Source organism: Tamandua tetradactyla, chromosome 4 (genome assembly GCF_023851605.1).
Source record: "Tamandua tetradactyla isolate mTamTet1 chromosome 4, mTamTet1.pri, whole genome shotgun sequence".
Taxonomy (NCBI): domain Eukaryota; kingdom Metazoa; phylum Chordata; class Mammalia; order Pilosa; family Myrmecophagidae; genus Tamandua; species Tamandua tetradactyla.
In genome coordinates this window covers 22,980,011-22,992,746 of record NC_135330.1, presented here as the reverse complement: position 1 = coordinate 22,992,746, position 12,736 = coordinate 22,980,011, and the positions used below count along the sequence as shown (strand labels likewise).

Here is a 12,736-nt window from a genome sequence, read left to right as displayed (position 1 = left end):
AATGAAATTAATTTCTTTTAATCTGACTGCCTAGCTTTGAATTCTGATTCTGCCACTTAACTAACAATGGGTATTGGGTAAATTACTTAATTTCCTTGAACCTAGTTTCCTCATCTGTACAATAAGAATAATAATGTATCTTTTTCACTGGGTAGCTGTAAGGATTAAATACATTGGTATATATAAAGTACTTAGGATAATACATATATAAATACTATATAACTGTTAAACATTACTGTTGCGATTATTATTATTATTATTATATCATTATCTTTTAATTCTTCAAAAAAGTTGAACAGCTCCTTAATCTACAATGCTAAAAAAATCCAACATCATTCACAGAAGCAAAAGAAACATGTCATTGTTTAAGGAATAGAATACTGTATTTTCTCCAGCTGTAGTCTGGGTACAATTTTAATTCATTAGATAGGATTGTTACTTCTATCTATTTTTTATTACCTATTGCCATTGGCACTGGACGGGAGGTTTTGGTAGCCAAATCAGAAAGAGCTGATTTTGCTTTTTTGTAATGAAAAAACCATTTAAGCTATTTAGGTGTTAGAATGAAGTTTTGTTAGAAATTTTTCTTTCTTGTCATAGATTTACATGGTTTTACAGTGCTATTCATATTGACATAAGCCCTCTGCAACTTAGTTTCTTCAACAGTAAAATGAGACATGATGATTTAAAATTTCCCTCTTTTACTTTAAATACAGATATTCTATACTGTGAAACTGTTGAAAATACTCATTTAAGGAAAATTATATTCTGTATTTCAATGTTGTGTTTTAGCTGTAGAAATTTAATTATATTTCCATGGAAAATGTTTCAAATCAACTTTAGATTTTATTTTAAAAACAGACAATTTTGGTATGATCTTATATTTATTTAATTAGGAAAAATTATTATTAGACGATTAGCCAATTTACAAATTTAAATCGGAATTTACTCTGATATGCTCATTGAAACAGAACTGGTAGCAGCAAGGTCATATTTATCAAGTTCCTCATTTTGTTTTAATTGGGTTTATTTTATTTGGAGACTCTTACGAGTTTTAATTTCCACCGTGAATATTTGTTTTGGTACTGGGTAGGCCAAGAGCCCTAGAATACACATCCCACCTTGTGGATTTGGGATGATGGAATTGGTTATGATCCCAGTTTTTTTGTATTAGATTTCCTTCAAGTAATTCAACTTCTAGGATACAGCAGAAGAGGTATGAAATTTTTTAGTATAAAAACTGGATTTACTTGGAAATTATTCTTATGCATTAAATAGATATCACCTTTTTAGTTAAGGTGTATTGGAGAGGCTGGAGGGAATGCCTGAAAATGTACAGCTGTGTTCCAGTAGCCATGTTTCTTGAAGATGATTGTATAATGATAGAGCTTTCGCAATGTGACTGTGTGATTGCGAAAACCTTGTGTCTGGTGCTGCTTTTATCTACGGTGTGGATAGATGAGTAAAACATATGGATTAAAAATAAATAAATAATAGGGGGAACAAATATTAAAATAAATTTAGTAGATTGAAATGCTAGTGATCAATGAAAGGGAGAGGTAAGGGGTATGGTATGTATGAGTTATTTTCTGTTTTTCTTTTTCTTTTTCTGAATTGATACAGATGTTCTAAGGAATGATTATGATAATGAATATACAACTATGTGATGATATTGTGAATTACTGGTTATAAATGTAGGATGGAATGATCATATGATAAGAATGTTTGTGTTTATATGTTGGTATGTTTAATAAATAAAATAAATTTTAAAAAACTGGACTTAAACATTGTAAATCTCAGTTTCAACAACAATTCTTGGCATGACCCAGTTTTGCTTATCATGTCACAATTTTAGAGTTTGATTGTTTTATACTCTATCTGAAAGAGTAAACTGTTGGATGGAATTTATAATGGATGTACCAAGTACATTGAACTACATGTAAGGCCTTGAGTTTGAACACATAAAGCTTAGCATTTATTTTTTTTATTTTTTATTTTTTTGTTATACCTTTATTGAGATATAATTCACATACATCACACCTATTCAAAGTATATAATTCAGTGGTTTTTATTTTATTTATTTATTTTAAAATTTTTTTTTCATTTAGATTTCTAATTTATTATTAAATTATTAACAAATCTTGTTCTATACAGTCAGAAAATGCACATTAGATGAGAACAAAAATTAAGTACAAATACAATAAAATTGGTTCCAAGAAGCTATTTTAAAAGTAAAAAATTAGAAAGTGCATTTGGAAAAGAAAAATTTTTAAAAATCGGAATTGGCATTTTTCATGAGGAAAGATCCTCCATCATCTCTGTCATGGTAACGTGTGATTGGAATTGATTTTCCTCCCTAAGAGTTAAATGGATGGAAATGTATGCAAATACTTTGATACTAAAGTGAGATTATAAGTATAAAGAAAATGAGAAAAATCCCTCAGAACATGGCTCAGTTTTATGTTCACTTCCTATTCTTTATATTCATATCCTTAAAATTCAATTGTTCTTTTCTCAATTTCTTTTCCCCTGTGGATATGTAGGTCTATAAAGAAATAACAAGATTAGTTTATAAAAAACCATGATGAAAAGCTGCATCTTTTTGGAGATCAGGCTAAACAAACCTTAACCCAAAAGGAGACTGGAAGACATCACTGTAATTTTCTGAGTAGGGGAACCCATTTGTTCTTTAGTTACATTTGCCATAAAATTTAGTGTTAACACCCGATATGGCCATTTATCCCAACAGCTTAATATTTCAAATTAGAAAACTCAAATCAGTTCCCTCAAATCATATCTGGCTAATGATCAAGCATCAGGTATTAGAAGTCAAAAAGGCTGACCCAGTTCTTTACAGCCATTTTCATCAGGTTGAGATGAACAGTGAAATAGAGAGTTAATGGTGGGAATTTAAGTCCAACTTGCCACAATTTCCTACAGGCTAAAAGTCATTAATTGATTTGTATCGAAAGGCTCATTTCGATAAGTACACTTTTTTCTATTCAGATCAGATATATTCAGCATCCAGTCGGCAAGACTAAGGTAAATATTATCTGGTTCCAGGTATAAAACATACCCTCATGGTCTGTCCTCTCAACATCTGTCTCCATTATCTGGGTTTTACTCCCCTGCCTAATCTGAGTACTGGGCAGTATAGAAAGAGGCATTCTCTGTAAAAGCAAATTCTGATACAAAGGGGAGAAGACTAGTGGGAGCCCTTCAGCATCATTAATAATAATAATAATAATAATAGTAATAATAATAATAATGATAATGTGGAGATTGCCAAGATGGATGAACTATAGCACCTGGATATCTGCGCTTGCATTTGACAAACAAATTTATTAACTTTACTAAGGCAAGGTCATCAGTACACATAAGACAATATCTCAGAAATATATCTTGTGGAACTTTGTCCTTTTTGTTGCCATGGTTTTTCATATTAGTGAGATGGAAAGTTTTGAGTGGTTACTAAAAAGGTCCACAAAGGAAAGATTCACTGTATAAGACAATCACCGAGGGAGAATAATTTTCTTAAGAGGCAATATTTAGTTGGGACCAGGAGTAGAAAATTCCTTCTGTTTTCCTGGTTCTGACTGTATAAGCAAGTAATTTACTATTGGCTCCTGAGCCTAGCAACTGGCCTGTAAGGAAGACAGCAAAAAGGGGAGAAATATAAAATGGTTAATTAAAAAGAATTCAAAAGCCATGAAACTGAAGGAGAGTTCAAATCAGCTATCATGGGTGACAGATTGAGCCTCTTCCTGTAAATGGCACACCCCAGCTCTCTTGCTTTGGGCTTTCTTTCTGCAAATGCCCCAAGAAGGAAGAGCACTGTTCATTAACATTTGGCCCTGGGACATCTCATTGTGGGCTACAGCACTGGGAGGTTTGTCAGAACTACCTGACACTAACATCTATACCAAGCCTTTTCAACTTCCTTGGAAGAACTGGTTTCTTTAGTTTCATAAAGAAAATAACCAACAAAATTCTATCACTTCATATAACTCTAATGGAAAGGCTCATCAGCCATCAAAATTGTTTGCTTAGTTATAGCAAGATAGATCAGCTTGTGTCCTTGTTTTATTCACATATAATCAGTTTTAATGAATGCACCAAATAATCAGACCAGTAAAAAAGACTGGCAGTATAATTAAATAAATAACTTTATTTATGATACTTCAGATTTTATAAATGCCAACTATATAGCAACCCAAAGTACTATAAATTGTAACTGAGACACAACCACCGATCAAGGCCCTTTGAAAAATCAAAGATAATAAAGTATCAGGGGAGAGAAGTTTTGTTCTCCCAACAGAAAATTTAATAAATGAACTTACTTCCCTGATCCTTTTAAGGTTCATACTGAAAAAACTTAACTTTCTTTTAAGGGTATCCCAAGTAAGTAGTTGATCAATCAGCCCATATTTAGAAAAATAAACCTCCATAATTAAAAAAAATATATCAAATGCCCCTCATACCCAGAATGTAATAAAATTTTGACATTAGAATGAAACACCTCTGCAGTCTCTGTATCACACTGGGTCTCAGTCTAACCATCAGCCTGTATATCAAGTTCATCTGAACAACAGCATCTACACAGCATGATGTAGTTAAGAACTACATGCAAACATCCTTTTATTCCCTGTAGCAGCTGGAAACCTAAATACCATAGTAAGTCCCGATGGTGAAGAACAGTCTTCTTCCTTGACGAGAAGTGTAGATGTTGGAAGTCTTCAAACTGTTTGTGGTAGTTTAGTTAGACAAGACAGATAATGAATTCACAGAAATTAAGAAAATGGTTAAACTTGGAAGGAATTCTGCTGGCTGGCTTAAAATTTTGTCACTGTCCAGGGATGGGAATAGAAGATAGGTGCAGATGGAAAACAGATTCTGTTACAGGTTACTTCAACAGTGAAACCATTCTCTGGATGTTTGGAAAACTTAACAGGTTTGGAATGAATAGGTTATCACAGAACACAGAATTCTTAGTACATTAGGCAGTAGTTCTCAAACTTTTGCTCATTAGTTGTGGAGCATTTATAAATGGAATTATTTGGATGGCAGCCCCTCAATGTCTTTATACATGTGGCTTGTTGAATAGATCTCTGAAAACTGAGCAGTCTCCTCACTCAGCATCAGTGTTAATCCAGATTGGATGAGGAATAGTTTGGGGACACTGACAGACATTGACTAGTAGTTTCTTTAGACATGGTAGAACTGGTATCTCATTTTCTTGAAGTAGCATATATTAATCCAGTAGAAAAAATAAAAAAATCAAAATGACTGCTTCCTTTAAAAAATCATTCTTAATGTTTTTCCAGCCATATAGTTAACTCCAGTGTGCACACAATAAAAAGAAATAGAAAAGCGTTTTACTGCAGTGTTTGTCTGCTGTCTACATACTACCTTAGCCGTGCTGAAGCTGACCTGTCAGCATCTCAAAGAATCTGTGAAAAATTTTTCTTGAATACCAAAAGAGTTGGGGACATAGAGTATAAACCTACAGCACAGATTATCAAGAATTGATTTGTGATTTCTTGTCATTTCTTGTTTCGAGCGGAAAATAAAAGGACAAGAGCTATTTTTATTCAATCTGGTGGCTGAAAGAAAAACAACCTTTGGAGACAGAGAAACCTGGTTTTCTGGAAAGTCTAGCTGTAAGACCTGGCATATCATCAGGCTTCAACACTATCTCTGAAGCACAGAATCTCTGTGCTTGACTGGTATATTTACCTCCTAGGGAGACAAAAACAACTGAAACCTTAAAACAAAACAAAACAAAACCGTGAAATGTGTGTTAGAAAAGATAGCACAGAAAAACTGTGGCTTCAGCTCAGCTTGACCATGTCTCAAACTCCATCATGAGCAGCCTTGAATTACTCTTGCTGGTCAGGCTTAATTACCAGGACAATCAACTTCCTCCTTCTATTCCTTATTCCAGATCAGGGTGTGAAAGTGGTGGTTGTCTAGAGTTCTTGGAGATGTTCTGTCAATGGAAGGCATAGAGCAGCAATAGGATAGTACAGATACCGATAACACCACCCAGGATGAGCGAGTCTCGCCGCTTCCTAAGGTTGATCCACTGTATCAGGCTGTTCACAGCAGGAAAACGATTGGCCAAAGTGTTCGTTTTGCTCTGAATTGACTTTAACATTCCTCTCTGTGAAGTAATATTTTCTTTTGTTGCCATAGCAATGCTTATTGTCTCCTCTATCAGACGATCTGAGTTTCGAAGGTGGTAATGCTCTTTCAAAAATAGTTCAGTTCTTCTATTGTTTACTCCAGACCCACTTTTATATGACTCAATATCCTTTCGTACTGATCCCATGAGATTCTCCCTTTCCCGTATGGCCATAAAGTTTGCTTTGGTTTTATGGAATTCATGTGTATAATCCTGCAATATGTCTCTATGTCGCTGTAATGTATGCATCAGTGCTGCATTCAAGGAGGGGACACCTGCACTGCTGGTATATTCTGCCATTTTATCATTTACTCCTGTAAGCCTTGCCAAAAGCTGTTCAATCTCAATTGCCATTGTTTCAAACATTCTGTCTTGGCTTGATCCATTTAAAAGAGGTGTTGTGTCAGAACTATACCTGTCGCGTCTTCCATCTCGGGCACTGCTGTGACTGTAACTTGTACATAGTTTACTGAAAGAAACTAGTTTCAGGTCAAGTTCATTTTCCAGTTGTCGAGACTGTTTCCTGAGATCTTCCCAGTAGTTGCTGGTTCCTGCCGCCATCTTTGTTGTCCAACGTCAGTCAAACTTTAAATTTTTTATTAATTAAAAAAAAATTACAAGAAACAAACATTCCCAACACATACACTCAGCAATTCACAATATCATCACATAGTTGCATATTCATCATCATGATCATCTCCCAGAACATTAGCATCAATTCAGAAAAAGAAATAAAAAGACAACAGAAAATATAACAAACAGAAAAAAAAATTTTTACAGGCAATACCCCTTACTGATCCCTTTCATTGATCACTAGCATTTCAAACTAAATCTATTTTAACATTTGTTCCCCCTATTATTTATTTTTATTCCATATGTTCCTCTCATCTGGTGACAAGGTAGGTAAAAGGAGCATCAGACACAAGGTTTTCACAATCACACAGTCACATTGTGAAAGCTATATCATTATACAATCATCATCAAGAAACATGGCTACTGGAACACAGCTCTACATTTTCAGGCAGTTCCCTCCAGCCTCTCCATTACATCTTGGATAACAAGGTGATATCTACTTAATGCATAAGAATAACCTCCAGGATAACCTTTCGACTCTGTTTAAAATCTCTCAGCCATTGACACTTGGTCTCCTTTCACTCTTCCCCCTTTTGGTTGAGAAGGTTTTCTCAATCCCTTGATGCTGGGTCTCAGCTCATTCTAGAGTTTTTCTCAATCCCTTGATGCTGAATCTCAGCTCATTCTGGGATTTCTGTCCCATGTTGCCAGGAAGATCCACGCCCCTGGTAGTCATGTCCCACGTAGACAGGGGGAGGGTGGTGAATCTGCTTGCTGTGTTGGCTGGAGAGAGAGGCCACATCGGGGCAACAAAAGAGGTTCTCTTGGGGGGGACTCTTAGGCTTAATTTTAAGTAGGCTTGACCTATCCCCTGTGGGGTTAAATTTCATATGAACAAACCCCAAGACTGGGGGCTCAGCCTATAGCTTTGGTTGTCCACACTGCTTGTGAGAATATCAAGAATTCAACTTGGGGAAGTTGAGTTTTCCCCCGTTCTCACCATTCCCCGAAGGGAACTTTGCAAATACTTTTCCACTCACTGATCAAATCACTCTGGGATTCATCAGGGCATCACCTGGACAAACCAACAAAGTCTCATGTCCTATACAAAGTTCCATGTACTTAAGGTGTTCAATCAACTATCCACATAAGTTATATTAGGAGATGCACTAGTCAAAGTATAGATTTGTACCAAATAAACATTTTTTGCTTTAGTCTCCCATTAGTTGAAATTTTAAAATATTAAGTACCATATATTTTCAGCACACTGCAATAATGACATTCTTTTGTTCTTCCTCATGCAAAAACATTTTTTAAATTTGTACATTTAGTCACTATCATTAAACACTCTAGGCATTCCTAGAGTACACCATCTCAATCTTTACTGTCTTTCTTTCTTTGTGATTTCATCTATGCCCCCAGCCCTCCTCCCTCTATCATTCTCATATGCAGCTTCATTCAGTGTTTTAACATAATTGTATTACAGTTAGGTAATATTGTGCTGTCCATTTCTGAGTTTTTATATTCAGTCCTTTGCACAATCTGTATCCCTTCAGCTCCAATTACCCAATATCTTACCCTGTTTCTATCTCCTGATGGTCTCTGTTACCAAGGAAATATTCCAAGTTTATTCATATCAGTGAGACCAAACAGTATTTGTCCTTTTGTTTCTGGCTAATCACACTCAGCATAATGTCCTTAAGGTCCATTCATGTTGTTACATACTTCATAACTTTATTCTGTCTTACAGCTGCATAATATTCCATCTTATGTAAATGTCACAGTTTGGTTAGCCAACTGTCTGTTGATGGACATTTTGGCTGTTTCCATCTCTTGGTAATTGTTAATAATGCTGCTATAAACATTGGTGTGTAAATGTCCATTTGTGTCCTTGGTCTCGTGTCCTTTGAGTAGAGACAGCATATAGATGGGTCCTGTTTTTTAATCATTCTGCCAGACTATGCCTTTTGATTGGAGAGTTTAATCCATTAACGTTATGTGTTATTACTGCATGGGTAGTACTTTCTTATGCTATTTTGCCTTCTGGATTTTATATGTCATATCTAATTTTCCTTCTTTTTACCTTTACTCATAGTCTTCCTTTCTACACTCTTCTCCACACCTCTCTCTTCTGCCTTCATATCTGTCTCTAGTGTTCCCTTTAGTATTTCTTGCAGAGCTGGTCGCTTGGTCACAAATTCTCTCAGTGATTTTTTTGTCTGAAAATGTTTTAATTTCTCCCTCATTTTTGAAGGACAGTTTTGCTGGATATAGAATTCTTGGTTGGCAGTTTTTCTCTTTTAATAATTTAAATATATTATCCCACTGTCTTCTCGCCTCCTTGGTTTCTGCTGAGAGATCTGCGCATAGTCTTATTGGGCTTCCCTTGTATGTGATGGATTGCTTTTCTCTTGCTGCTTTCAAGATCCTCTCTTTGTCTTTGACCTCTGACATTCTGATTAGTAAATGTCTTGGAGTATGTCTGTTTGGATCTATTCTCTCTGGGGTACGCTGCACTTCTTAGATCTGTAATTTTAAGTCTTTCATAAGAGTTGGGAAATTTTCAGTGATAATTTCCTCCATTAGTTTTTCTCCTCCTTTTCCCTTCTCTTCTCCTTCTGGGACACCCACAACATGTATATTCATGCGCTTCATATTGTCTTTCAATTCCCTGAGTCCCTGCTCATATTTTTCCATTTTTTCCCCTATAGTTTCTGTTTCTTGTCGGATTTCAGATGTTTTGTCCTCCAGTTCAGAAATCCTATGTTCTGTCTCTTGAAATCTACCATTGTAGGTTTCCATTGTTTTTTTCATCTCTTCTACTGTGTCTTTCATTCCCATAAGTTCTGTGATTTGTTTTTTCAGACTTTCAGTTTCTTCTTTTTGTTCTTTCCTTGCCTTCTTTATATCCTCCCTCAATTCATTGATTTGGTTTTTGATGAGGTTTTCCATGTCCGTACATTCTGAACTAGTTGTTTCAGCTCCTGTTTGTTATTTGAATTGTTGGTTTGTTCCTTTGACTGGGCCATATCTTCAATTTTCCTAGTGTTTTGTAATTTTTTGCTGGCATCTCTAGGCATTTAATTACCTTAATTAGTTTATTCTGGAGATTGCTTTCACTTCTTTTATCTAGGGTTTTCTTGCTGGATGAATTTGTTGTCTATCTGTTCTTTGACATTCCGTTCAGCTTTATCTGGACCTTTAGCTTAAGTTTTGTTTAACAGAGGAGAATTTTTCAGTTCTTGTTTTCTTGTTTCTTGCCCTGCTTGTGTGGTGCCTTGTACCCCACACACTTAGGAGGGTCTACTTAGATATTATAGACCCCAGCCAGATTTTCCCAGACCAAACTGGCCTATCAGGAGGAAAGAGTCACCTGCATCAGTTTTCCCTGAGGGTGAGACCCAGCAGGTTGAAAGACTTTCCTGTGAAGTTGCTGGACTCTGTTTTTCTTATCCTGCCCAGTATGTGGCACTTGTCTGACTGCCGGTCCCACCAACATGAGATGATGTGGTACCTTTAACTTTGGTAGACTCTCCCTGCTGGGGGTGTGGTGGAGACAGGAGAGGTTGTAGGATGGTTTTAATGGCTTCAAATTACCAAGCCCTGGTGTCTGAATTCCTTGATGGAGGGATTCCACCTGGGTGGGGCTTCACCCCTCTCCTGGGGAAGGTACAAGCTCCAGATAAGCCCCCAAAAGAGCTCACTTCTGCCTATGCCTGGGACAGTTGCAGCCTGAAAAGGCCTGCCACTGTATCCAGAGACAGTCAAGCCTTTGTAGATACACAGCCACAAAAACCTCTGTTTCTTTCTTTTTTTTCCCCCCTTTTTCTGTCACGCCTGCCCCCTTGGCACCGGGGCAGAAATGCACAACCTCTGCTTTGATCAGGTTCACCTAAGCTGGGGGCCTATTTTTAGTAGTAGGAATTTGTTAATTAGTTCCACAATTGGCGTTTGATTGTTCCCAGTCCCTGCTGCTGGTAAAGTCCTTTTCTTTCCCCTATGGGAAGCGGCCTGTGGGGGAGGGGCGCTGGCTGCTGCAGCTTTGGGAACTCACAGTTCTGGGGGGTGCTCGCAGCCAGTCCAGCTGGTCCAGACTGGGGTACGCTGTGTGTCCGGTCACTATCGTGGCTCTGGGAGCTGTTCTGTACTGTTTCTGGTTATTTAGTAGTTGTTCTGGAGGACGAACTAAAATGCGCATGTTGTTAAGCTGCCATCTTGACCCGGAAGAGCATTTATTTTTGAAATATATTATAGCCAGTGAAAATATCCCATGAATTTTTAAGTCATGATAAGTTTAAGTGAAGTTAATGGTTCATTGATTTAGAATAAAACTCAAACATTCTGCTAGTGACTATAAAAGTATTCCAACTTCCAGGAAGGATTGCATTTAATGGTTCTGAAGAAGTACCTGATAAGAGTTTTTAAAAATTCCACATAAAAATGTAAAACTGTGTTTGTTAATGGTTCCAACATCTAATAAACTTTAGAGGATAGTGAGAGTTCCTAAGATTGGTAGTTGTAATGACGTGAGTAGAGGCAGAGAAAGAGAAGGTTTTGTCAAATCTGCTGAATGAACCCATTAGGAGTTTGTTCAGTTACAGAACAGCAGAAAGTTTTCTTTGTATTATTTCTAATTGCAGTTCATCTTTTTGGAGTTGCTAAGTGTTTTACATGGATTATTTAATTCTCAAAACTCTGAGTGTGGGTACTCTTTGTTACAGTGGAGGAAATTGAGTTAGGAAAATGTTACATAATATATCCAAAGTCACACAGTTTGTCTGCGATGTCGGGATTTTAACCAAGGCTGTCTTTGTTGTATACCTTAATACCATACTATCTCTACGTGAACTTAAAACCCATAAAACTCTATAATGAGGTATATTTACTGACCTCATTTTACAGATACGGAATCTAGGAATTAGAAGGGATAGGTAGTATCCTGAAACCCAGAGCTATTTTGTTCCAACACTGGGATTTTTCCACTATTCCATGAATATTCCATGCGTATTGTTTGTAGAAAGTCATTCCTGGTAGTCAGTCATTATCTGTTCTAGTTTGCTAGCTGCCGGAATGCAACACACCAGAGACAGATTGGCTTTTAATAAAAGGGGATTTATTTTGTTGGTTCTTCAGAGGAAAGGCAGCTAACTTTCCACTGAGGTTCTTTCTTATGTGGAAGGCACAAGATGGTCTCTGCTGGTCTTCTCTCCAGGCCCCTGGGTTCCAACAACTTTCCCCGGGGTGACTTCTTTCTGCATCTCCAAAGGCCTAGGCTGAGCTGCAAGTGCTGAGATGAGGAATGCCGAGCTGCTTGGCAGTGCTACATTGCAATCTCCCATTTAAGCACCAGCCAATTAAGTCAAACATCACTCATTGCAGCAGACATGCCTCCTAGCTGACTGCAGATGTAATTGGCAACAGATGAGGTTCACGTACCGTTGGCTTATGTCCGCAGCAACAAGAGTAGGTATGCTCACCTGGCCAAGTTGACAACTGAATCTAACTAACACATTACCAAAGCTAAAAAGTTATCTAATAATTGATATGAAGGATGATTTTAATACTTAACATTTTAACTGGGTGAAAAATATTCAGTTAAAGATAACACTTAGATAAATTAAAGCTGTTTTGGTCAAATAAAGGCAGTTAAGAGAAGAATAATAAGTAAGTTTTTGAAAATTATGAATTTAGAATGCGTACCTAAAACCTTTTCAGTTAAATGGGAAAATGCCTTTCATGTTTTTAAAGATGTTTATTTGATTAAAAGCAATCCTTGTTTGTTTACTTTTATTTTTACATTTGCAAGACTGTATTTTTCTAAGTAAAATTTATTTAGACTTGTTCTGGATTATTTTTTCTCTTGCTTTTTGTAGTCTAGTACCACTGTCCACATTTCAGATCCCTAAATATTTCTTGTTCCTTGTTTCTCAGGGCCTTTTATAGGCTCTTTCTTTTTTCTGGAATGTGCATCAGTTGCTG

The 12,736-nt window shown here is 36.5% G+C and overlaps 1 protein-coding gene and 1 pseudogene across 2 annotated transcripts in view; one reads left to right on the top strand and one right to left on the bottom strand.

Moving 5' to 3' along the window:
- The window catches only part of NME7 (NME/NM23 family member 7), a 331,620-nt gene that overhangs the window by 135,805 nt on the left and 183,079 nt on the right, over positions 1 to 12,736 (top strand). The gene's annotated exons all lie outside the window — the stretch shown is intronic.
- Positions 5,579 to 6,762, bottom strand: LOC143680509 (Golgi SNAP receptor complex member 1 pseudogene; annotated as a pseudogene).